The sequence below is a fragment of the Nannospalax galili genome, unplaced genomic scaffold, assembly GCF_000622305.1.
Source record: "Nannospalax galili isolate Female #2095 unplaced genomic scaffold, S.galili_v1.0 scaffold440, whole genome shotgun sequence".
NCBI lineage: Eukaryota > Metazoa > Chordata > Mammalia > Rodentia > Spalacidae > Nannospalax > Nannospalax galili.
In genome coordinates, this window is record NW_008347189.1 from 3192837 (window position 1) to 3216976 (window position 24140).

Genomic DNA, 24140 nt, shown 5'->3' on the forward strand with positions numbered 1-24140 from the left:
AATGGATAAGTTTGTCCCCCTCCACATTTAGAAGCCTTTGAGAGGGAACTTTGGGAGGGATTCTAACCACTCCAACAGCTATCAAAATACCTGAAAGCAAATCCTGAATCCATCACTATAGAGTCCAGCCTTGGAAGGCAAAAGAAAAATGAGGAGAAACCCAATAGAGGGATGCTTTTGGAAGCCCTTGAAAAGAAATTCCAATGGACTCTCATATGAACATTTGAAAATTGCCCTGTTCTGACTTTTCTAATTCCCTGCCTAGAACTTGTAATGTTTATTACTCTTGCATTTACTTCTCCTTTACATCTCCTCATGACAATTCAAGGACTTTTTTTTCCCCCTGAGGTAAGAGTTATGCAATTTGGGAGTCTTTTGGATAGACCCACTGAAGGGGTAATCCAGTTGCCTCACCCTGCATCCTTGTTCAGCATGAAAGAAGCCAGAGCAGTCTGCATCCTGATTCCTTATTGACAATTTGGGTAGCCTCTTCAAAGGATGGTATGATAAGAATAGGAGGTAGGAATTGGCTAGGCAGTTGGGATAAAAAGACCTCAAAGAAAAGGAGCCAGTTTCTTGGCTTAAAGTCAAAATGTCCTTGGGTCTCTTAGCAACCTACTCTGTTCCAAAGGCCAAAATGTCAAAAATATTTGGGAGCTTTTCTCTAATCCTTAAAAGATTTTAGGGTTACCTCTTCAGAGAGGGGAAATGTTAGAGTAGCCAAAAGCCCCATTAAAAAATAAATCAATCAAATAGGAAGAATGTACATGAAGTTATCAGAAAAATGTGATGGGGAGATATGGGAGGAGATGGAGGGGAGGAAGTGGGGCATGGATTTTGATCAAAACACCTTATATGCATGTATGAAGTTCTCAATAAATTATTTATTTAAAAAAAAATCAGAGATGAAAGGCAAAACATCAAAATAGATAACCCCCATCCAGAACCTTATAAAGGAATACTTCAAAAACATATACTCTATTAAATTTGAAAATCTAAAAGCAAAGGATGAATTTCTAAATTCGTGGACACCACCACAGTTAAACCAAGAAGTGACCAATAGCATAAACAGTCCCATAACAAATAAGAAAATTGAAACAGAAATACCAAACTTCCCAACTAATAAAAGTAAAGGGCCAGACAGATTCACCATAGAATTTACCAGACCTTCAAAGCAGATTTATAACCAATACTTCTTAAATTGCTCAAAAACATAAAAATCGAGGGAGAACTCCCAAACTTCTTCTATGAAACCAGTATCAATTTAATAGCAAAACTAGGTGAAGACATAACAAAAAAGACATCTATAGATCCATTGATGCCAAGATTCTGAACAAAATACTCACAAACCACATATAAACAAACTTCAAAACGATCATCCACCATGATCAAATCACCTTTGTCCCAGAGATACAAGGATACTTCAATATACATAAGTCAATAAGTGTAATAAATCATGTAATTTATATGATTTATATATAAAGGGACTAAAGTCACAAGGTCATATCAATAGATGCAGAAAAGTGCTTTAAAAAAATCCAGGATTCATGTCAAAAGTCCTATAGGGAATTAGACTGGAGGGAACATACCTCAACAAAATTAAATCTATATACAACAAATCCACAGCCAATATCATTGTAAATGGAGAAAAACTCAAAGCATTCCTAATAAAATCAGAACCATACAGGGCTGTCCATTATCTCCAATGCTTTTCAAAACAGTGTTGAAACTTTTGCTTGAGCAATGAGACAGAAAAAGGTAATTCATGTTTTTAACTACTGGGGTATTCTGGACGTTAAGATATTTACTTCTACCTATGCAACGACATGCTTGACACACTGCTAAATTTGTTTCAACTAAGATTTATCCACTCATCTCTAGATTTTTAAAAATTATTTATTTAGAATGCTCTGGGGCATGCCACTGCCATAGCTGCCACCTCCGCTGCTCAAAACCTCACTCTGCAAAGGGGACACTTGGTATCTAGTAGATAGTCAGTGGTTCAAACAGTGGAAAAATATGTTGGCTTTGACAGTTGGGACAAATATCAGATGGGAGATTAAAATGTATATTCTGGACCAATCAATAACTCTGGACTTCTTAAAGATGGTGATGCCCAGTCACTTTAGGAGCATCTTATCGCTGAATTGTATTACATATTGTTGTCAACTGAAGGCTGGAATAAACTTGTCAGCTGGTGTGATGGCTAATCATGGGTGTCAACTTGACTGGATCTGGGATTAACTGAAATGAGAGAGATCTTCTTAATTGGATCATCTGAAGCTGTAAGACATACCCTAAATGTGGATGTTACCTTTGATGGCATTCCATTTGAAAGGCCAGGGCAGAGGAGAACACCTGGCTTCTTGCTGCTTGCCTTCTCTCTCGCTGGTGAGTTCTTCTTGCTGCTGTAGAGTGAAGACTAGCTGATCTTTAGGAATTCGTCAGACCTTCAGCACCAGATTGAGAGTACTGAGACATCCAGTCTTGCGGACTGAGCGACTATGGATTCTCAGCCTCTCCAGTGTGATGCAGCCATTGTTGGACTACTTGGACTCTATCCTGTGAGCTAAGCTGATAAATCTCTATACATACGTATTCATTCTACCGGTTCTGTTTCTTTGGAGAACCCTGAATAGTATAGCTGGTACACATTAATGGAAGGTCAAGAGTCAATAGAAAGAAAGGTGGTGGAACAGGATATGTTTGTAAAGCACTGCAAAGTAGAAGTATATCTCACAGAATTGAAGCTCTGTGAGAACGGAAAAATGAACAGTGTGGTAACTCGGAGATTTCGCAAAGCTGACACAATAGACATGATTGAAAAGGAAATAAGAAAAATCTTCAATATTCCAGATGAAAAGGAGACCAGGTTGTGGTAAAAGTATATGAGTAATACATTTGAACCACTGAATAAACTGGACAGCACCTTTCAGGACACTGGCTTATACCAAAGACAGGTGTTAGTGATAGAACAAAAAAATGAAGATGGAATGTGGCCAAGGAGTCCTCTACTCCTAAGTCCCCAGGTGCATCCAATTTTTCAACTTTACCAGTCATCTCTCCTTCATCTCTATCAAATAATTATAAAACATCAACAACAGAAATGTGAAAAACTCAAATTATTGTCTCCCATCATATACTGCATAAAAGAACTATGATTATTCAGAACCTAGAAGAAACAATGGACAGCCAGGCCTCTGTGGCTTAAGTAACTTGGGAAATATGTGTTTCATAAATTCGGCTATTCAGTGTTTGAGCAACACACCTCCACTTACTGAGTATTTCCTCAATGATAATTACTAAGAAGAACTGAATTTTGACAATCCCTTAGGAATGAGAGGTGAAATAGCTAAGTCATATGTTGAACTCGTCAAAGAAATGTAGTCTGGAAAGTTTAGCTACGTCACCCCAAGAGCCTTTAAGACACAAGTAGGACACTTTGCACCTCCGTTCTCTGGATATCAACAGCAAGACTTTCAAGAACCGTTAGTTTTCCTCTTAGATGGACTTCATGAGGATTTGAACAGAATTAGGAAAAAACCATACACACAATTAAAAGATGCTGATGGAAGGTCAGACAAGGTAGTTGCTGAAGAAGCCTGGGAAAACCATTTAAAAAGAAATGATTCTATCACAGTAGATATATTTCATGGCCTTTCAAATCAACTTTAGTGTGTCCTGAGTGTGCTAAGATTTCAGTAACATTTGACTCTTTTTGTTACTTGACACTTCCATTGCCCATGCAAAAAGAACGTAGCTTGGAAGTTTATTTAGATAGGATGGATCCACTTACTAAACTTATGCAGCACAAAGTTATTGTGCCCCAAATTGGAAATATACTAGATCTTTGTACAGCATTTGTCAGGAATGCCTGCAGATAAGATGATAGTTACTGATATATATATAATCATAGATTTCACATAATATTTGCCATGGATGAAAACCTTAGTAGTATTATGGAGCAGGATGATATTTATGTGTTTGAAATTAATATCAACAGGACAGAAGACACAGAACGTGGTTATTCCTGTTTGCCTAAGTTCAGGCATTCACGGTATACCTACCATACTGGCTCTTCACTTTTCGGTCAGCCTCTTCTTATGGCTGTCCCATGAAACAATACTGAAGAGAAACTCTAAAATCTCCTACTTTTGAGAATGTGCTGGAATGTCATGCTATCTACTGAAACTGAAGAAATGGAAGGATCCCTACATTGCTGTAAGGACCAAAATATTAATGGGAATGGCCCGAATGGCATACATGAGGAAGGCTCACCAAGTGAAATGGAAACAGATGAACCAGATGGTGAATCAAGCCAGGATCAAGAACTTCCCTTGGAAGATGAAAATAGTCAGTCTGAAGATTCAGTTGGAGGAGATAATGATTCTGAAATGGATTGTGTAGTGAAGAAACTTGCAAAGGTCAACTCATGGGACACAAAAAGTGATTGTTTACATTCCAGTACAACAGCATAGGCCATACTGATATCAATTACATCAAAGATGATACCAGGCATATAAGATTTGATGATAGATAGCTTAGGTTGGATGAAAGATCTTTCCTCACTCTGGACTGGGATCCTGATTTGAAAAAGAGACACTTTGATGAAGACACTGCTGAAGATTTTGAAAAACATGAAAGTATGGAATATAAACCTCCCAAAAAAACCCTTTGTGAAGTTAAAAGATTGCTTTGAACTTTTTACCACAAAAGAAAAACTAGGTGCTGAAGATCCCTGGTATTGTCCAAATGGTAAAGAATATCAGCAAGCCACACAAAAAATTAGATTTATGGTCCCTGCCTCCAGTACTTGTGGTACATCTCAAGTGAGTTTCTTATAGTCGGTACGTGAAAGACAAGTTAGATACTTTAGCTGATTTTCCTATCAATGACTTGACTATGTCAGAATTCCTAATTAATCCAAATGAAGGCCCTTGCTGCTATAATTTGATTGCTGTTACCAACAACTCTGCAGGGTTGGGAAGAGGGCCTTATACTGCCTTTGCAAAAAATAAAGATGATGGGAATGGTACTATTCTGATGACAGTAGTGTCTCCACTGCATCCAAAGATGAAACTGTGTCCAAAGCACTGTATATACTCTTCTACCAGAGACATGACACTTTCAGTGGAACTGGCTTTTTCCCTCTTGATGGAGAAACTAAAGGTGCTTCAGCTTCCATAGGCACACCCCTAGAAAGTGATGAAGATAGCAATGATAATGACAGTGACATAGAAAATGAAGACTGTATGCATACTAATTAATGAAAGTCATAGAAGCCATAAGAGAGACTTTCCTGCTGGTGGTATCTATGGAGATGAAGTTATCCACCACATTAAAACAGAAGTCTGAGATGGGGAGTTTCAGATAACTGAATGTAAATCCTTTATCAGATTTTACCTTGTGCAGTACTTGAAGTGAAACACAATGAAAACAACATAAATTGTCTCAATACATTTACAGTCGTATTTATAAGCTATATATATATAGGAAATCACAAATCCCTCTTAAGTTTGAAAAAAATATTTATTTAATAACCACATGATTAGAAGACACATTTCATTACAGCATTAACATATTGAATAACAATTTCCAGAGCAAAGATGCATCTCTTTCAATATTGGCTGTAAATTATTGGGTTCACAGTTGAATTAAGGCAATTATACAATATTGAACTCCGTGTAAACCCTATAAGACATGAAATTGAATGAGGTTTTTAAGCTTTAAGAAAGAGCTCCATTTCATTTTAAAATATACTGTTTCATACAGAAAAACTCATTTTTAATTCTACTAACACTTAGATGTTTGCACACGCATCTCTAATCTCTATGTATCTGATTATTACTACTCATGGTTACATTCTGAGATCCACCTGAGCATGGATATGAAATCATCAGGTAGATTTCAATGGTAATGTGTTTCACCTCTACTAATTAAGATGGAGCAAATTTTTATGCTTCTTCCTCAAATATAAGAATGTAACTCTTTTTTTTGGTGATTTTTTTTGCATATTTCATACAGAACATCCCAAACAATCTTATTCATCTATATACCTACATCCCAAATGGCACCCTCCCATAGTCTTCCCCCACCACCACTGGAGCCCATATACTCTGTAATTCCTGTTACTATCCACTGTGTTGTCAGTGCCCCCATCTATTCCTCAGTGCTTGTCCATCCTCTGATTCTAGTCAGCCTACCTATAGTTCCTTGTTTTTAAGAAGATCAGCTGTTCCTCATCTAGCACCAATCAGTTATCAATATTCCTTTAGATAAGATTGGAGTCTGCTGTTCATTTTCTCAGTTCTATGCTGGGTTACTGTATGGGAGTCTCTTGGGCCACCCTGGCCAACAACTCAAAGGAAGGTATCGCCTGTCTGGCATTGTTTCTTGTTATGTAGCTTTTAGCTATACACATGGACTCCTAAAGAATTATATTGATCCTTTTAATCTTTGGTTATACTTTCCTTTTGGATGTTTAAGACTATACAGTTGGCCCAGATAAACTAATATTTTTTACTCTTAAAGTCATTTGAGGATCTGTTTCCCGGGAGACACATGGTCTTGGGGGAGCCCCTGGGTCCTTTCTTTTACCAGTTTCATCTGAAGATAAGTCAAAGATCCTACTCGACTATGGCTGGCTTCTCTTGGAAGCATGGAGGAAATGTTTCCTGTGTGTTGACCATCCTCTTTGTATACTGCACACTGGTTGAGGTCCATCTGGTGGGGTCTCCATGGCCTCCTTGATCAAGAGGACAGGTGACTCACCACAGTTACAGAACATTTTGAGAGATGCTCATAGTCCCCTGGAACTTAGTCAGCCTAAGAGGGCAAGGAGCAAAACCTGTCCTTTATGTCCCTCTGAACAAATTAGTATAGGCCTCAAATATGGCTGTTAAACATCCAATAAGGTTAGTTCCACCAGTCTGGTACTTTTAATTACCATGTTCCATGTACATAGAGCTTGGGCAAAGACCAAACAGTCTCAGATAAATCTTGCCTAGACATGTGTTATATTCCTTGAGCTAGTTGTATGTATAATTTGTCAGTAGGTTGTTCAACTAATATGGTTCTCTCTCTTTTTTTTAAACTGGCCAGGCATTATTTATCTCTTGCATTGTCTAACCCTTCCACCATGGTTTCCCCATTTAAAGTGCCCCTGTTTTTTCCATTTCTCCTTTAACAATACCCTTCTCCTATGGTCCCACCTCTCTTGAGCTTTTCTTTACCTTTATTCCCTAGGTTCCTTGTATAACCTTCCCTCCACCCTCCCCTTAAAATAACCTCATTTTTATCCATATCTTCCTTATTAATGCCTGTTTCCTACTGTTCTTCTCCTTCAGATTCTTTCTTTTCCTTTACCTTTCCTGGCTCCTTTTCATTATCCTGGTTCCTGTACTTATGTCTGGATACATGCTCACTTATAAGGATTTGGTGTGACATACCCATAGATATCCAAGCTTTCAGACCCAACACTGATTAATTCTCAAGTTCATATTGAATTGCCTCCTTCCCTGATGTTTGTAGGTTTATTCTGGAACATAGCTCTCCAGTCATCAGAGCAGGCCAAATGAAAAGCTGCCAAAAGAGCAATATGGAACAAGACTGTGAGCTTTTTAGACTCAGAAACAAGGCTTCTGGTGCTGAAAATCATCTTTAGAAGTTCAGCCTTTCCTGTATCTAAATCCTGAATAGAACCTTCCAATTTCAAGTGTTTCCCTGCGGATTTTAGTGACTGAAGAAGAGGATGAAGGAAGATAGTTAAGCCACAAGATGTAATATAGTTGGTCATAGATACCTAAGCATAGCTGGCATAAATTAAACACAGAATTTGAATATATATTCTAAATATATGACATTATTTGATTTTAAAGACCTTATAAAAATAACATCATGGTGCTCTATATTTTATTAGGTTGTAGTATGCTAAAATATATCATTAAATCTCTAATTTCTCTTGAAGTATTTTAAAATAAGATTGAGAAGATAGTATGAAAATAAATGTGTTTTTTGACAGCTGTACTTTGAATAGAGTATACAATTTTAATATGCATTTGCTTTAAAGTAAAGTTGACCTAAAGTAAAAGCTCAATAAACACCAAAATCCTTTGATATTTTCATTCATGAATGTGGCATATAATCAAGAATATATTGTCAAATACATTTGGGAGTTTTCCTTTGTCAAATCTTCAGTTTTTTTTATAATTAAAAAATATTTATGTCTATTAGTGTTTTTTCTGCAAGTATGTAAGTGTACCCATGTAGTGCAATGCCCAAGAAGGTCAGAAGATGTGTAGGATCCCCTGGAACTGGAGTTACAGATGGTTGTTAGCCGCCATGTGGGTGCTTGGATCCGAACCTGGGTCCTCTGCAAGAGCAGCCAGTGCTCTTACCTGCTGAGTACTCCAGCCCCAAGTCTTCATTCTTGACTGCCACCACGCCCAGTCTAACAGGAAATTTTATCAGTACTTTGTCTAATTTTTAATGTTCATATCTGTTGGAGAAGCAATTTAAATATGGTGGTAAGAGCATGGCTGGATTGCACTGCCTGGATGATGACTATGGAAGATAATGAAACTGATCATTGCACAACAGATTATCCTTCTTTTCTTTGAACACTATTAAAGACCAGAAGCTTCACATAAATTATAATGTGGAATTTTTTAAAGTTATTGACCCCATACACATCCCATGACCTAATGGTTGACTAAGAGAATCTTTATTTCTTTTCATAGTATGTGCAATAATTTTAGTTAAACCAAGCATAAAATAACAGGTCCTCATGACCATCTGGAAATAGAATCCTACAGGGTCCTGGGACTCTTCACATATGAGCCTAGAGTAATGGTGTCAGCATGCACAAGACCTATGCAAACTTAAGCAGACTAAAACCAAGCACAGTACTGTGGAAATGAACAGCACGTCCTCCAATCTTAGTTGAAGAATTATTGGCAGCTGATTACTGCTGAATAAAGAAGAGCTGATCTTTTTAAAGGAGCGGGGGGCTTGGGACTCTAGATAGGCTGACTAGATCCCAGTGGATGAACTTGCACTGAGGGACATGGGGTACTGATTTTACATGATAGGCCTTAACCCAAATGACAGAAGTATGAATTCCAGTGGGGGGGCTACAGTAGGGGGCCAAAGAGAAAGGAGGTATAAAGATGACTTTCTGTATGAAATACACAAACATTCAATAATTTTTTTAAATAGCATGTCCTCCTCTCACTTTAAAGTTGTATTAATTTAGGTATTCTATTAATGTTACTGTCTTAGGATCATTATAGAAACGATTCCAAGGGAAAGATGTCATATGAAATTGTCAAAGATTCCTTCAGCAGTCTGGAAATTGATTTTTAAAAATTCTTCAGTTATGGAAATCATTGATCCACTATTATGAGGTCTTAAAAGATCCTTCTTGAATTTTTCAGAAATTGGACAAATCGTTTGGCTATAGCTTCTAACACTTTTATGTGTCTGAAATCAGATTGAAATAAATATTAAATATAACTTTAGAGGAGCGAAAATAAATAACTTCCATGTACTTTGCCTTTAAAAACATAATTTAAAATATATCATAAGACTGTAGTATTTATGAATTACAAATATGACCTCTACACAAGAACAAAATCACGTCTGTTCCCATCAAATATCTCCTACTAGGCTGAAAAAAGGGGGGAAAGTGCTGTGCTGAGTAAGTGTGTCTTAAAAAAGAATCATACTTAATTTTTGAAAATTAACTTCTGGAGCAATGCTTAGGGTGCACATGTGGAAAAAGCTCTATTTGGTAGAGCTCCCCATGCAGATGCATATTTTGGATCCAAATGAGGACAGTTCTCATGACCCTTAGAAAAAAAGACTATTAATATGTGTGAGCTATTCAATAAGATGACATGAGCTACCTAGTAAAGCAATAAAGGAAAAGAATTCCATGTAACACACAGGCAGCCTCACCACCCGTGTTCAAATCCCCTCTCTACAATTTACCAGCCATGGACTTGGGAACATTTCTTAACTTCTTAGTGTCTTCACATTGTTACTTTAAATAGTACTTAGCAATTCTCAGCATGCACTCACTATCTTGATTTTTTCGTACCACATTATTTTTTAATTTAATTTTTGTAAATTTCAAAAATATACCTTTGAAAATTTTTCTATCGTGTTTTTTTTGTACATTTTATACCACAGCTCTTAATAAAATTTAGATCCCATCCCACATCCATGCCCCCCTCCCCCAACCCCCACCAAACCTCATATATTCTGCTATACAGGTTAAGCCCTATCCAGTCAAGCATTTGTACCCAAATGCTCTTTGGTGAAAATTCATCCTCTGGAGTCTAGTCAGCCTACTAGAGATTGTTGGTATGGCCTACTCTCCCTCACCCAGTAGTGATCAGTCTCCAGTAGTTCCCAGGCCGGCACCAACCTGCCACCCATTTCTCTCGCTTCACTCTGGATCGTTATCTGATTGAGTTGGCATGGGTCCTGTGCTAGATGCCACCATTGCCACAAGACCACGTGCAAGCTTCCACATGAAAGCCTCTGCTTTCCTATGTTCACGGACCAGCCCTAGCTCTTACAGTCTTTCCATGCACAGTGGTCCCTGAGCCATGAGTGGGAAAGGTTAGATATAGGAGTCCTATCCAGGGGCACACACTCTGCAGTCTCTTATTCTTTAAAAGTTGGCCAGTTGTCGTCTTTTGTATGCATCACACTCTGTTGTATAAGGAGGCCTCACTGGTGGGAGTTGAGGGATGCACTAGTTTTTTCTCCATCCCCCCTTCTGCTATGTTTCATAAGTCTTAGGTATAGAGGTTCCACTGTAGGTATGTCACCTAGGACTGCGCATCTCTAGGATGTATATTCTTTGTATCTAACCAGTTGTGGGGTTCTGTAGTAACCTCCATCTGTTGCAAAAAGAAGCTTCTTTGATGAGTGGTATATGGTATACTTGTCTGTAAATAAAAGGATCCATATTTATCATATCATTAGTCTAGAGATAAGACAGCAATAGGGTTTTCTCTAGGCTCTATGACCTGTCCAGTCATGTATATGTGGCTGTATTTACAGTGCCACCTGTGAGTTCACTCCCAATGACAGGACTTTAGGTTCAATTAAATAGCTGTTGATTACTTCCCAGATAAGAGTGCCACTACCACACCAGTAGAGGTCGTTTGCTCTGCTGGTCATTATGGTTATTAAGCTTTAGGTCTGGGTTGGACCATTGATTGATTTTTCTTCCTTAGCAGTTTGCAGAGTATCCTCTAGAACTCTGGAAGTTAAACTTCAGGTAGAAGGCTTCCAGGTCAGCTCCTGCTCCATTGCTCCAAGTCGTGTGTCCAAAGCATGTCCTGTCTTCAGCAGTAGGGTCTTATCTTCCAATTCTGGGAGATAATCAAGAGGTCTGGCAGTAGCCTCTGTTACTTTTGGAGTTTCTTGGACTACTCTGACCAGCAACTCGAAGGGAGGTCTCGCCTGTCTGGCACTGTGTTCCATGCCATACAGCCCCCAATTTTTATTATTTAATAATTTAGCAATTCTTCATGATGAATTCAAGGGAGAAAAATCCCTTCTTTTTTGATTTCTACTGAGGAGTATTTTGAGTCATAAAAATGTTTCATGATTTGTTCGTTGGTACCTGTTCACACATTTATTTTGTTATTTAAAAATAAGGAATTTAAAATTTATAATCTATGTGATTCTCCAACACGGGCATTTACAATAGGCAGAATGTACATTAGTAAAAATAACTTTATAAACATCCAATTTACTTCATTATGTTTCTCATAAATATATGTTAGAAGACGGAAGTTGTAAACAAGAACCAGATGCTACGAATCTGTACCATATAACTTCAAAGTCATTGCACAAGAGCAGATTTTCTAAACTAAATAAGTCACAAATATTTAGTTCTTTAGAACTACTGTAATGGCAAGATACATGATGTAGTAAGCCCAGAAGAACAGCCAAATTCACATTCTAACACAATTCTAGTGTTTAAATCTGTTCAAAAAGCAGCTAGTGAAAATAAAATGCAACATTGGTTGGTTTGTACTGCATGTTTCTACTTAAAATGTTGAATACTTAAAGCAACATCCTCAATGTAATTAAAATGTTTATGAAACTCAGTCAGGGAGCATTTGAAGTTATGGTTTATAAAGCGAAAGCTTGGAAATTCAGTGGTAGGCAGTGATGCTAACAAGTTTTAATATCTGTACTTTCCCCTTGGCACCATGTCCAGCCCCAGTACTCACTCCTACGAGGCTATCACAGTGGTAAGAACCCAGACACCAAGGCTGGACCCCACAGGCTCAAATCTAAGCTCATTTGTTTGCTGGCTGCGTGATTTTGTTTGTTTACCTTCTCTACATTTCATTTTCTTTGTGAAAAAGTTTACTCTGGTACCATCTTTATAGTTAGTGAGGGGATTAAAGTCGTACTCACAGACACATGCACGTATGCGTGCTAAAGTGCATGTATAATATTCACAGGCTCCTCTGCTTCCCTCATAACCCACCTTTTCTCTTGCTACCTCTCTTTTCTATATAAGGGGAATGCATCAGGGTTTTCAACAGTACCTTAACTGACAAGGACTGAGGAAAAGTATACAGTTCTTCAAATATGTTTTTGATATATTATCTTACCTCTTTCGGCACACATTTTTCCCAACAATACTCTATTTTCAACCAAGATAATGCTTGTAAAATACCAATTTAGATTCTTCCTAATCTTTTCCTTATATCTACCCTATCACTAATTGGCAGAATAACTTTTTACTCCTTTGCCCTATCTTACTTTCCCATCAGTCTCAAACTCTTTTCTTTGAAGTGATCAGCATGTAACACCCCAAGCTGAACAAGCAAAGGCACACTAAAATGTGTCTGATTCTGAGGCAAAACTTTGCCCTTGCATTGAGTACTGAATACTGAAGCTCTGCATTTTTATTGTTACTAATTAATTTAAGCAACTGGAGAGGTGATGACACCTTCTTGTAGAGGGAAAAATGCCTAGGAATAGTCAATAGAACTTTCAGGTAAGATGGTAGATTAAAAACCCCTGCAGTAGGACTAAATAAAAGAAAACAGGATGATGCACAATGTTCTCTTTTACTGCCAGAGACAGTAACTGTAAAGAAACTTATTAAACTGAAAGACATCTCCACAGGGAAGCTGGTAGGAGGGGATGCAAACTGGTACCTAGTCATACCATGATGCTCCAGTGGGAACCACCAAGAGAAGTGTTCTCCTCTCCAACTTGTGCTATATCAAGAGTTAGGTGGATGACCAAAAGCTGGACACACTGTTGGCAGTGAGACCCCCAAGAATGAAGAACTTGAAGCAGAGATTCAGCCTCAACACATGGGTTCCAGCAGAGGTTAGTGAGAATTGCCAAGATAAGGCTTATAACTATCCCCTTCCCAGCACACCAGTGCTTCTAAAACAGCCAGAAAGAGAAAAGCTGTGGAGGCCAGACCAAGGGCTCAATATACCTTGGTTAGAGAGGTCTGGAATAGCTGCAGGCTCTGGGGACTTGGGAGTCTGTTGCTGAGAGACTGAGGCAGGCAGCCTCCCTATTTCCTTTGATTATTGACATGTCCAGAAAAGACCTTCCCCCAACACACATAGGTGTCCTACAGCTAGACAGAGGGATGAACTGCTTGCACAACCTAGGGCTGAAGATCAGTCCAGGCTCTGAACATAGAAGTTGATGTGTGATCTCCAGGTATGTAGAGGGTCCCATCACTGTTTTGGAAAGCAGCAACATGGGGACTGAGAACTATACTCTCCAACTCAACACAGTTGCACCCAGAAACTCAAGCCAAAATAAGATTGCTTAAACTCTACTGGGGATAATTCATACCCTAAATCTGCTTTTATAGGTTTGAACTAGAGTTACAAACTTCCCCTGCCCAGTCAGTGATTTTACTACCTGAAACACTATAGGGAGGGAGGGAATTCAAAATCCATTCCGCCAAGGAAGAAATACTGACTGATGGGTATAATTTTTAATATTTGTACATTTTCCTTTTCTTTTTTGTCATTTGTTACATTTCAACTCTTTACGTAAGAAAAAAATAGCCCTCTCAGGTATTTATCCAAAGGACTCCAAGCCAACATAGCACAGAGATACTTGAACATCACTGATTGTTGCAGCACTATTCACTATAGCTGTTATAGAAACAACCTTGTGTTTGTTATCGGACACTGTTCTGGAGAGATGTGACCACACGTTTACTCACCTAGATGGAGAACCAGTGACAGATCAAGTAAAGATACCACTAAAGTCCAACTTGGTGAGCCAGAGTTTTATTAGGGTTAAGTACAGGAGTATGTATGGGTGAAGGGTTACTTACAGGAGCAGAAATGACTCAAAGACAGCTGCATCACGAAAAGCCATCCCGGCACTAATGACAGCTCATAACAGCAGGAAACTTGGACACAACATGCAGGCAGCTCCACAGGTTGGAGAGAGTCCTTTCCAGGTGGTTGGTTTCTGTTTCATCCGGGCAGCCTAGCTTGTCTTAAAAGTCTTTCTCAATCTTGTGACCTGAGGGACCTAGTGAACCTGGTCAGTTTAGGAACTTCCTGGAGCTATTCAATTGTTTACTGCCTAAGCTTAATAAACTGCCTCTTAAAATATCATGATGTTTACCTAATTTTCTTCCAAGATGGAAGGCTTTTTTTTTTTGTCTTGGAGAAAAACACATGACATGACATTGCAAGTGAAAGAGGGAACAAAGGGCAATAACGAGAGAAAGGAGGAGTGAAAGGGGAGAGCTGGGCTGCAAGAGGAATGTACTTAATGTACATTATATACTTGTATAAAATGTCTTTTTGAGGGCTTGGAGAAATGGCTCAGCAGTTAAGAGCAGTGGTTGCTCTTGTAGTGGACTGGGGATTGGTTCCCAGTACCCACATGGTGGTGAACAACCATCAGGGGGATCTCACACTGTCTCCTGACCTCCAAGCACTATACAACATGGGTGCACCTACCTACATACAGGCAATACACTTATACACATAAAATTAAATTAAATTAAATTAATAAAATATTAAAAAATGTTTTTGAAACCAAGTACCTGAAAAGACCAGCTGTTTCTTGCAGGCCGAACTCCAGCAGGAGAAGGGAGGTGTCCATACCATGGCTCCTACAAAACAGAATGACCCCAAATCCTCTATTGGTAAAGCACTCAGGAATCCAACTGCAAAAGCATCTTTCAAGAGTGTGCCCTCTACTGGAAGGGTGAAGAAAGCAAAAACATTACAGGTCTGGCATTGTGGAATTGATGAAATCAGACACTCTCAGATGTCCACTGAACTTCTGATATACAAACTCCCCTTGAAGCATCTGTTGGGGAAAATAGCTCAGGACTTCAAGTCAGATCTGCACCTCCAAAGTGCAGCTATTGGTGCTTTGCAGGAGAAAAGTGAGGCCACTCTGGTTGGCCTTTTTGAGCATTCCAGACTGTATGTTATCCATGTCAAATGTGTACAGTTATGTGAGAAGATACCCAGCTAGCACACTGCACATGTGGAGAATGTGCTTAAGGCTCCACTGTGAGTGGGAACATTTCATTCTCAATTGTTACCCCTCTTCTTTCTGTTATCAATAGTTCTGAAACTGTATTTTTCCCCATGGGGTTAAAAGGTACCTGAGTATGATTGCAAATAGAATAATAGGGGACAGAAATCAGGTATTGGAAGTTTTTCCATTTTCATTTATTTGTAAATTCTTAATATAAATAAAGAAGCAAAGCATTAATGAAGTCAGAATGTTTAATTGAAAACCTTTCAACAGTTCAACTTTATAACAATTATAAATAAACCTGTTATTTTTTTATTGACAATACTAGCATTTGGATATTTAGAAATAAGATTTCCTTTTGTCTTTTTGAGACAGGGTCTCCCTGTAGCCCCAGCTGGCCTGGAACTTGCTTTGTAGGCCAATCTGGCCTTGAAATCACAGAGATCTGCCTGCCTCTGCCTCTGCCGCCTGAGTGCTGGGACTAAAGGCATGTGCTACCATGCCAGGCTAGAAATGTTGTTTTTTTTTTAAAATTGATGGTAACTAAATGCTGTTTTTTTCCTGTGTTTTAAAATATTTTATTTATATTTTTATTTTATAACTGTATTGCCTGCATGTATGCAAGTGCAGCTGTGTTGTGCAGTGCCCACAGAGGTCAGAAGAGGGCATTGAATTCTCCTGGAACTAGGGTTACAGACAGTTGTTAGCTGATATGTGAGTGCTAGGATTCAAACCCAGGTCCTCTGCAAGGGCAGCCAGTGCTCTTAATCACTGAGCCATCTGTCTAGTTCCTAAATGACATTTGTAGCATTTCGATCATATGGTAGATTCAATGTTGTCTGTCTCCTCTGCTGTTGCTGTAAGTTTACTATTAAAATACACTAACCTATAAAAACTATGAAATTATAAAAAGAATAATGAATGACCTCTAGTTTTATTTTTGTTGCTGAGATGAAATACCCTGGCAAAAAGCAACTTAGGGGAGAAAGGGTTTGTTTTAGCTCACATTTCGGGTTACAGTCCCTCACTCAGGTAGTCACAGCCACAGGAGCCTGAGACAGCTGTTCCATCACATCCACAGTCAAGAGCAGAAGTGAATGCATGAGCGATCAGTTGCTTGCTTGTGCTCAGCTCAATTTGATTTCTCTGCTCTTACACAGTTCAGGAACCTCCTGCCTAGGGAATGGTGCAATCCAAGGTGCTCTGTCTCTTCCCACATCAATTAAGATAGTTTCCCACAAATATGCCCACCAGCCAACCCAATGTAGACAATTGTTCACTGAGTCTGTTTTTCAGATGATTCTAGATTGTCTTAAGTTGACAAAGCTAACCACCACAGCTTTAGTGCATATATTTAGTGAACATTATACTATATTACAGAGCACTAGAAATACAATCAGATTGATATGGGAGGTGGGGTGGTGGTGATATTAGTCTAGCCTTTGGTAGAGTGGCAACAGTCACAGGTATGTGTGTGAGGATGTGGTCACACGTCAAATTAAAGCAGAATGAGCACTATCTCACAATATTTCATTTTAATTGGAGGGCATCCTTTGTGGTTATTTTAAAATAGTACTTCAGTTTGAGAGAATTTTAAATGAAAACACATACCAAATAGATCAGTTTTGAAAACCACACTCCAATACAGCTTCTAGATTTTCCATACTACATTAATAGGCAAGGGCACTGATTGCAGCTCTAGTAATACTTGTCCAAGAGACAGCCTGAAGAGAATGCATAGAAAAGGCCAATGCAGCTGCAAATGAAAGCTAACCAGAGCAAGGCAAATGCAGTAAACCTGCTTTCTGCTGGCAGAGGTGTTGTCATTGACATTCTCTGGGATATGCAGACTTAATAAATAACCCTTTTCTGAAGACCACTTGAAACCTGACCTCATATGAAGAACTATTTTAGGGGAAGCAGTTGTACTATGATGTCTAAATAAACAAACAATTTAAAACAGCTGTTGTACTGGTATTATAATCTTCTTATAAGTGCCTTTGGTCAATTCTCATATTCAATCCTCATTGTCCAGCTATAGAGAAATCACCTTAGAACTCTAAGTGAAAATCACCTCTGGCTGCAAAGACCAAAACAGTTTTAGTAAAAATATATTATATGATTATGTGATAATAATAATGAAGAAAACAAGACTCTGTCCTTATCTCTATAAAATTTACTTCCATTACAAATAATTTTGTACCCAACATTTTTATAATTTCCCTATTTCCTTTTTTTGAATCCCAGTCTCCACATATATGATTAATGATAGTGATTGAAATAAAAAGTAAATTATACATTCAAGAGTAATTTTGCTGAAAGCATAAAATAAATTGATTATTTCCAGTTGTAGTCTAAATTGAGTTGAGTTTTAATTTTGCTCAATTAAAAGAAAAAATATGAAATCAGTATATGTTCTTAGATCCATAGACGTGAAGGAGACTGTACACCTGTGGCTCGGTCTGGGTGTCTGGGTGTCAGTTTTCCGATATAATGGTTCACAGCACTCCTCTTGGAAAAGTTTTGATTTTATTAGAAAATCTTAACTGTGTCTTCTTTGATATGGGAGAGTTGTGTGTGGAAGCCTGGTATAGCTTCAAAAACTCTGTATTGGCTCATGCTGCAGCAGTTGAGACACAAGTAGTTCTAAAAAAATGTGTTAACTCAAAGCAAGCATCAGGTCTTCTGGCCAATCACTCTTACTGATTTGCTTTATGATATACTCCAAATATTTTGCAGATTCTGTGAAGAAAAAGAGTATTACATTCCAGCAAATGTTAAATTTAAATTTAAATCAAAACTATGTTTTTCCTAGTGTTCTTCACTCCTATAAACATTTAATATGTTCAAGACTCAAGAGTTCAGGTTATTTCAGTAGAGGAAAAATATTTCAGCAGCTAAGTCTGTATTAGATAATGTTATCCTCAAGTCAGGCCAGGGCTTCTGAAAGGGCTCCATGAAGTAGCACAGTGACTGATATATGGAAGGCATCTAATGCAAGAATTACAGCAATACTAAATGACTCTCTTAACTCTTTATAATTAATTTGAGTAATATGAATCTGGTCAAACAAACTACAATGAAAATAATAAAATTCTTAATAAGTAGCCATCATTGCTATCCATATTTATTTGAGTAAGTTCAGTACACATGTAACTAAGAAAGAATTCTCATTTAAATATGAAAAAATGCAGAGTGTGGTGACTCTAATTCCCAAGTTCTGTAATCCTAGAACTTGGGAGTTAGAGTCAGAAGAATCTCAACTTGACAGTGCATCAGGGCTACACAATGAGATTCTGTCTCAAAAATACAAAAGAATGAAAAAATTGAAGAGACAACATTGAAGGATGAAAACCTTTAGCTAACTGAAGGTCTTCATATGATGAAAACGTTGCTCTGCATTTCTACTCTAGATCATAGCGCAAGTCTGCCACTAATGATTATGGAATCTCTCAGTAGTATTCTTTCAATGCTGTGTTGCAAATTCAATTTATTTTATTCTCAGAAAGGTGACTTGTGATTTCAGATTGTTGTAAATTAAGACAAGAAAACACAACAACAAAAGCTCATAGAGTTGGAGGGATTGAGATTGGCCATGAACTTTTCAAATGGTAAGTTGAAACCAAAGTTTGAGAAGCACATTTTAAAAGATGGGCTTTGCTCTTTGATCATGTTATTAATCTTTGAGTGGTTTAATAATACAGAAGCCCATTTTAATTACAGTAAACTTCTAAGTGCTTATAATAGTTTGATGGAAAAAGAAAAAGTCAATAATAGAGTGGGTCATAATTTTGAATGATTTTAGTTCTTCAGGCCTATAGAAGAGAAGTATTGGCATAAAAATAGGCTGCTTCAGTGAATATGCAACAGGTGCCTGGTAAGCCATTACTAGATTAAAGTAATGACTTGAGCCCAGTGTCTCCTGATACTGCAATTATGACATCAAAGACTGGATCCTTACAGCTTGTCATTAGTACCCACTTTCCCCACCTTTCTCAGTCTTTTCTATTGGTTTCATTTACCTCTTGGAATAGATTCTTGTTTTTAATAAAGACCATCATTTGCCTCCTTTTGAAAAAAAAATCTACTGGAGATGAAAGCACAGCAATGTCAACATTCAATAACTATGTCATGAAGTTGCTGGATAATCATTTTGATATCTCAAATTAACGTATTAAAATTGAGATGACTCAGCTCTAAGTTTTGTTTGATAAGAAAATGTTTTAAGTACCAAGTGTACAAAACATTAATGACTCACCTTAACCCAACTAAGGCTTTGTCTACTGTAATAGAAAAGAACAAATCCTTAGCCATGCAAAATCTTTTGGTTAAATGTAACATTCAAACATCAAAAGCTGCATATAAAATGTTAGCATCTTTATTTTATTTTGTAGAGAAATAAACTTGATGAATTAAAAAAATTTTAGGACAATATTTTAACTTTAAATATTTTATTTATTATCTTTATTTTATGCATATGAGTGTATTGCCTGCCTATAGGTAAGTGTACCTGTGTAGTACAATGCCGTGGAGGTCAGAAGAGGGCTTCAGATTCCCCTAGAACTGGAGTTAAGGACGGTTCATAGCTGCCATGTGGGTGCTGGGAATCGAACCCAGGTTTTCTGCAAGAGCAGTCAGTGCTCCTAACCACTGAGCCATCTCTTCAGTCCCAATAATTTGTTTTAACTTTAAGAACTAAAGAAAAGTTTTTGTTCACTTATTTTTAATTTTTAAAATTTTTGTGACAAGGTCTCACTATTTAACCGTGGCAGTGTTCAATGTCCGTTGCCACCAGGGAAATGCAAATTAAAACTACTTTAAGTTTCCATCTCACTGCCGTCAGAATGGTTGTTATCAAGAAAACAAACAGCATAAGTTCTAGCAAGGATGTGAGGAAAGAGGAATCCCATACACGACTGTTGGGAATATAAACTGGCATAGCCACTATGAAAATTCCCATACTACCATATAATGCAGCTATAATATTTCTGAATCTATTTCTGATAGACTCTAAGCCAACATACATAGAGATCCTTGAACATCGGTGTTTATGTTGCACTGTCCACAATAGACAAGGTATAGAGTGAGGTTTGCTATCCAACAGCAGATGAATTGATAAAGAAAATATAGTGCCTATATGCATTGGGATTTTTTTTTCAGCTATAAATAATAATGAGATCATGACATCTCCCAGAAAATCCCAGATCTCTCCCTGGAGATCTTATGTTAAATGAAATAAGCCAAACTCAGAAATACCAAATGTTTCCACTCACACATCGACTTTGTTTGTTTGAGTGTACATATGTAGGTGTGTGTGTGTGTGTGTGTGTGTGTGTGTGAGACTGCCTGCCTGTGTATGTTTACAGGTCATAAATGTAGAAAGTGGCAAACAAGGTGCCTTGGCCTATAGAAGTGATTGATGCATAAACCAGTGACCTAAGTTCAGTCCTTGGAATCTGTGGTAGGAGAGGTGAGGGTTGTCTTCTGATCACTACATATCGACTATGCACCCACACCAGCACACATACCCATACCATGCATACACACATGCATTAACAATACATAGTGATGATAAATAAAATTTTAAAATAAAAACTAGAAAGAGGCTTCCTGCCCACCTAGCTGATAATTTACTGGCAATTAATAGATGCTAGGAGAGGTAGAATCAGTTTTCCCTACTGGTGTGCCACCTGGTAAGTTGATGCTCGTTAGCTGGGGCTGAAAAATCAGCTGTAAGTAACAAGAGACCAGCATCACTGTGGGGGAGTCTTCTGGGAGGTATTTCCTCAGGGTCAGCACACAGAGAGGACCCGCACCTCTATTTCAAGCTGGAAGCAGGACTTGGTAATGTGTAAGAGTCTCCTACATGGTTCTGGTGTTGAAAGTGTGAAGGGGTCGCAGAGAGCAGCTGAAGCTTGGCACTCTGAGAGGCCAGGAAAGGCCATAGGTGAAAGTGCAGCTTCAGTTGCAGCAAAGACCCCAGGATTGAAGGGGTCAGGGTCATAGAGAGAATCTGAGGCTTTGCACACCAAGAGGCAAGAAGAGGCCATTGATGAAGGTGTAGCCTCAGTTTCAGTGGAGACCCCAGCTTTTTGGAGATGCCGGGACTGTGGGACAGCCACCAGGGCAGTAATAGGTGTGGAATGGAGCTGGCCTGGATGTGCAAGATGAGCTGAGTGTGCTGTGGACAGTGAATCAGAAGTGGAGCTGCCAGAACCCTTTGGATCCCAGAAGATGGTGAGTGAATCCCAGACATCTAGCCTTGAGCTACTTTGCTGGGTTTTGGTTTTGCTTAGGTGTGCCCGATTCTTCCCTTTGAAATAAGACAGTACTTGTTTTAGATTTTATAGAAGCCCACCCATAGTCAAGAGACTATTAAGAGACTATGAACTTTTAAGAGTTTGGATTTTTTAAGGACTGTGGGGTTTTTAAGGTTGTACTGTCTTATGTTGTGATATGAACATCTTATCTTGGGGACAAAAATTGGAAAGTTTATGGTTTGATAGTGATGTTTGTGTGTCAAGTTGACAAGGGGTCAATTGTGCTAGATAGTTTTAGTGTCAACCTGACACACCTGGGTTGAGGGAGCCTCAGTTGGGGAATTTCCTTCATTGGACTGGCCATGTCTGAGGGGCATCTTCTTGATGAGTGATGTGGGAGGGCCCAGCCCACTGTGGGTGGTGCCACCCCTGGGCAGGTTGGCCTGTGTTGCATAAGAAAGCAGGCTGAGCAGGGGCCAGGGGAACAAGCCAGTAAGCAGTGTTCCTCCATGGCCTGTGCTCCAGCTCCTGCCTCCAGGTTCCTGCCCTGAGTTCCTACCTTGGGCTCCTTGTTAACTGTGACCTAGGAGATATAAGCTAAATAAACCCTTTCCTCCCCAAGTTGGTAGTGGTCAGAGTGTTTTGTCACAGCAATGAAGAACAAACTAGGACAAGTGTAAACACGAGTGTTCGTTGATAATGTAGAAAAGAATGACAGCCTCACTGAAGAGGACAAAGCAGAATTGAGAGATTACACCGTGTGTATGAACTTCAAAGCCACACAGGTTGAGATGAATGGATACATTGGAACCAATGCTGAGAACAAAATCCTTCATCAAACATGGAAACATGACTCAACGATTGATGAACAGCAAAGTGGGACACTTATAAAGCTGGACACTTTATAAACCGCTGGAGATCATCAGTGTTTGTGTAATTCTATAGCCACAAACCTGGAAATATCATTAATGATTTATAAAAAATGGTACTCACTTATCCTGACTCAAGCATAAACTGACTCTGAGAAAATGAGTAAATCCCATTTGCTAGCTCTTTTTGGGAACTCTATGGTTTGAGTTGAGGCAAGAATAATAGTTACTGAAGTTATTCAGATTTTTTTCTGAGCAGACAGCTTAACGCAGGAAGAAAGCACTGAAAAACATGGTCAATAGAGAATTACAGAACTATCTAAGGACATAAAATCAAAGTGAGAATGCCTACAAAGTGTACATATCTGTAACAGGATGAGAAGTTGGCTGGGTTTGCACGACCATCGGCCTTCCTTGAGTGGTAAATGGGTATCTGGCATCTTCAAATTGATGAACATGGTCAGTGATGGCCTGGATTACTTGGATTACTTGAAGAAATGGCTAGGATTTTGCCCAGTACAAACCTGGGGTGTATGTGGGAGGGGGGATGGTCAGAAAGAAAAGACACGCTGAGATGTGAAGAGTCAAAACTTTAATTATTCATTGCCCTCTCTTGTATGAGGAAGCTTCACTGATGAGAGTTGAGAGATACATTAGTATCTTGTTCCTCTATGTTCTGTGAACCTTAGGTTTAAAGGTTCCATTGTAGAAATATCATTTACAGTTGAGCATTTCACAGACACTTATTCTCTATGTGTGACCAGTTGTAGAACTCTACAATAGTCTCTGTCTGTTGCAAAGAAAGCTTCTTTGATGAGTAGTGACTGCCACACCTGTCTGTAAATATAAGGATCCATATTTAGCATATAGTAAGAAATTATGTTTATGTAAGGATGTGACAGACTTAGAATTTTCTCTAAGATCTATGACCTCTCCAGCCATGTGTATTTGTCTATGTTTACAGTGCACATGAGTTCCTGCTCACTGGGTGGGGTTTAAGTCCAACTAGGTACCTGTTGATTACCTCAAGATAAAAGTGTTACTATTGCCCCAATAGTTTGCATTGTCAGTCATTTTTGTGGTTATTAGGCTTTAACACTGGGGTTGGACCATAGAATTTTATCCACCCAGGGCTCAGGGACCATTGTGGAAGAGGGGGCAGAAAGATTGTAAAAGCCAGGGAAGGAGGTGCATGATAAGGAAACAGAGACTTACAAGCTCCTGGGACCTTGCTCATACGAACTTACAGCAATGGTGACAGCATGCATAAGACCCATGCAGACCCATCAGACGAAAACCAACATGCAACTCTTGAAATGGACAAGAGGCCACAACTTTGATGAGGAACTATTGGCAGCTGATCACTGCTTAGTCAGGGAGAGTTGATATATGTTTTAAATTTTTTATTATTTTTATTTTATGTATATGAATATATTGCCTGTATTGCATGTTTGTGAATGCACCCATGTTGTGCAATGACTTG

General features: G+C 38.5%; 1 protein-coding gene and 1 pseudogene across 1 annotated transcript in view; both read left to right on the forward strand.

Moving 5' to 3' along the window:
- Cfap299 (cilia and flagella associated protein 299) overlaps positions 1-24140 on the forward strand; it is a 370644-nt gene that overhangs the window by 202865 nt on the left and 143639 nt on the right. The gene's annotated exons all lie outside the window — the stretch shown is intronic.
- On the forward strand, positions 2643-5267 carry LOC103742633 (annotated as a pseudogene).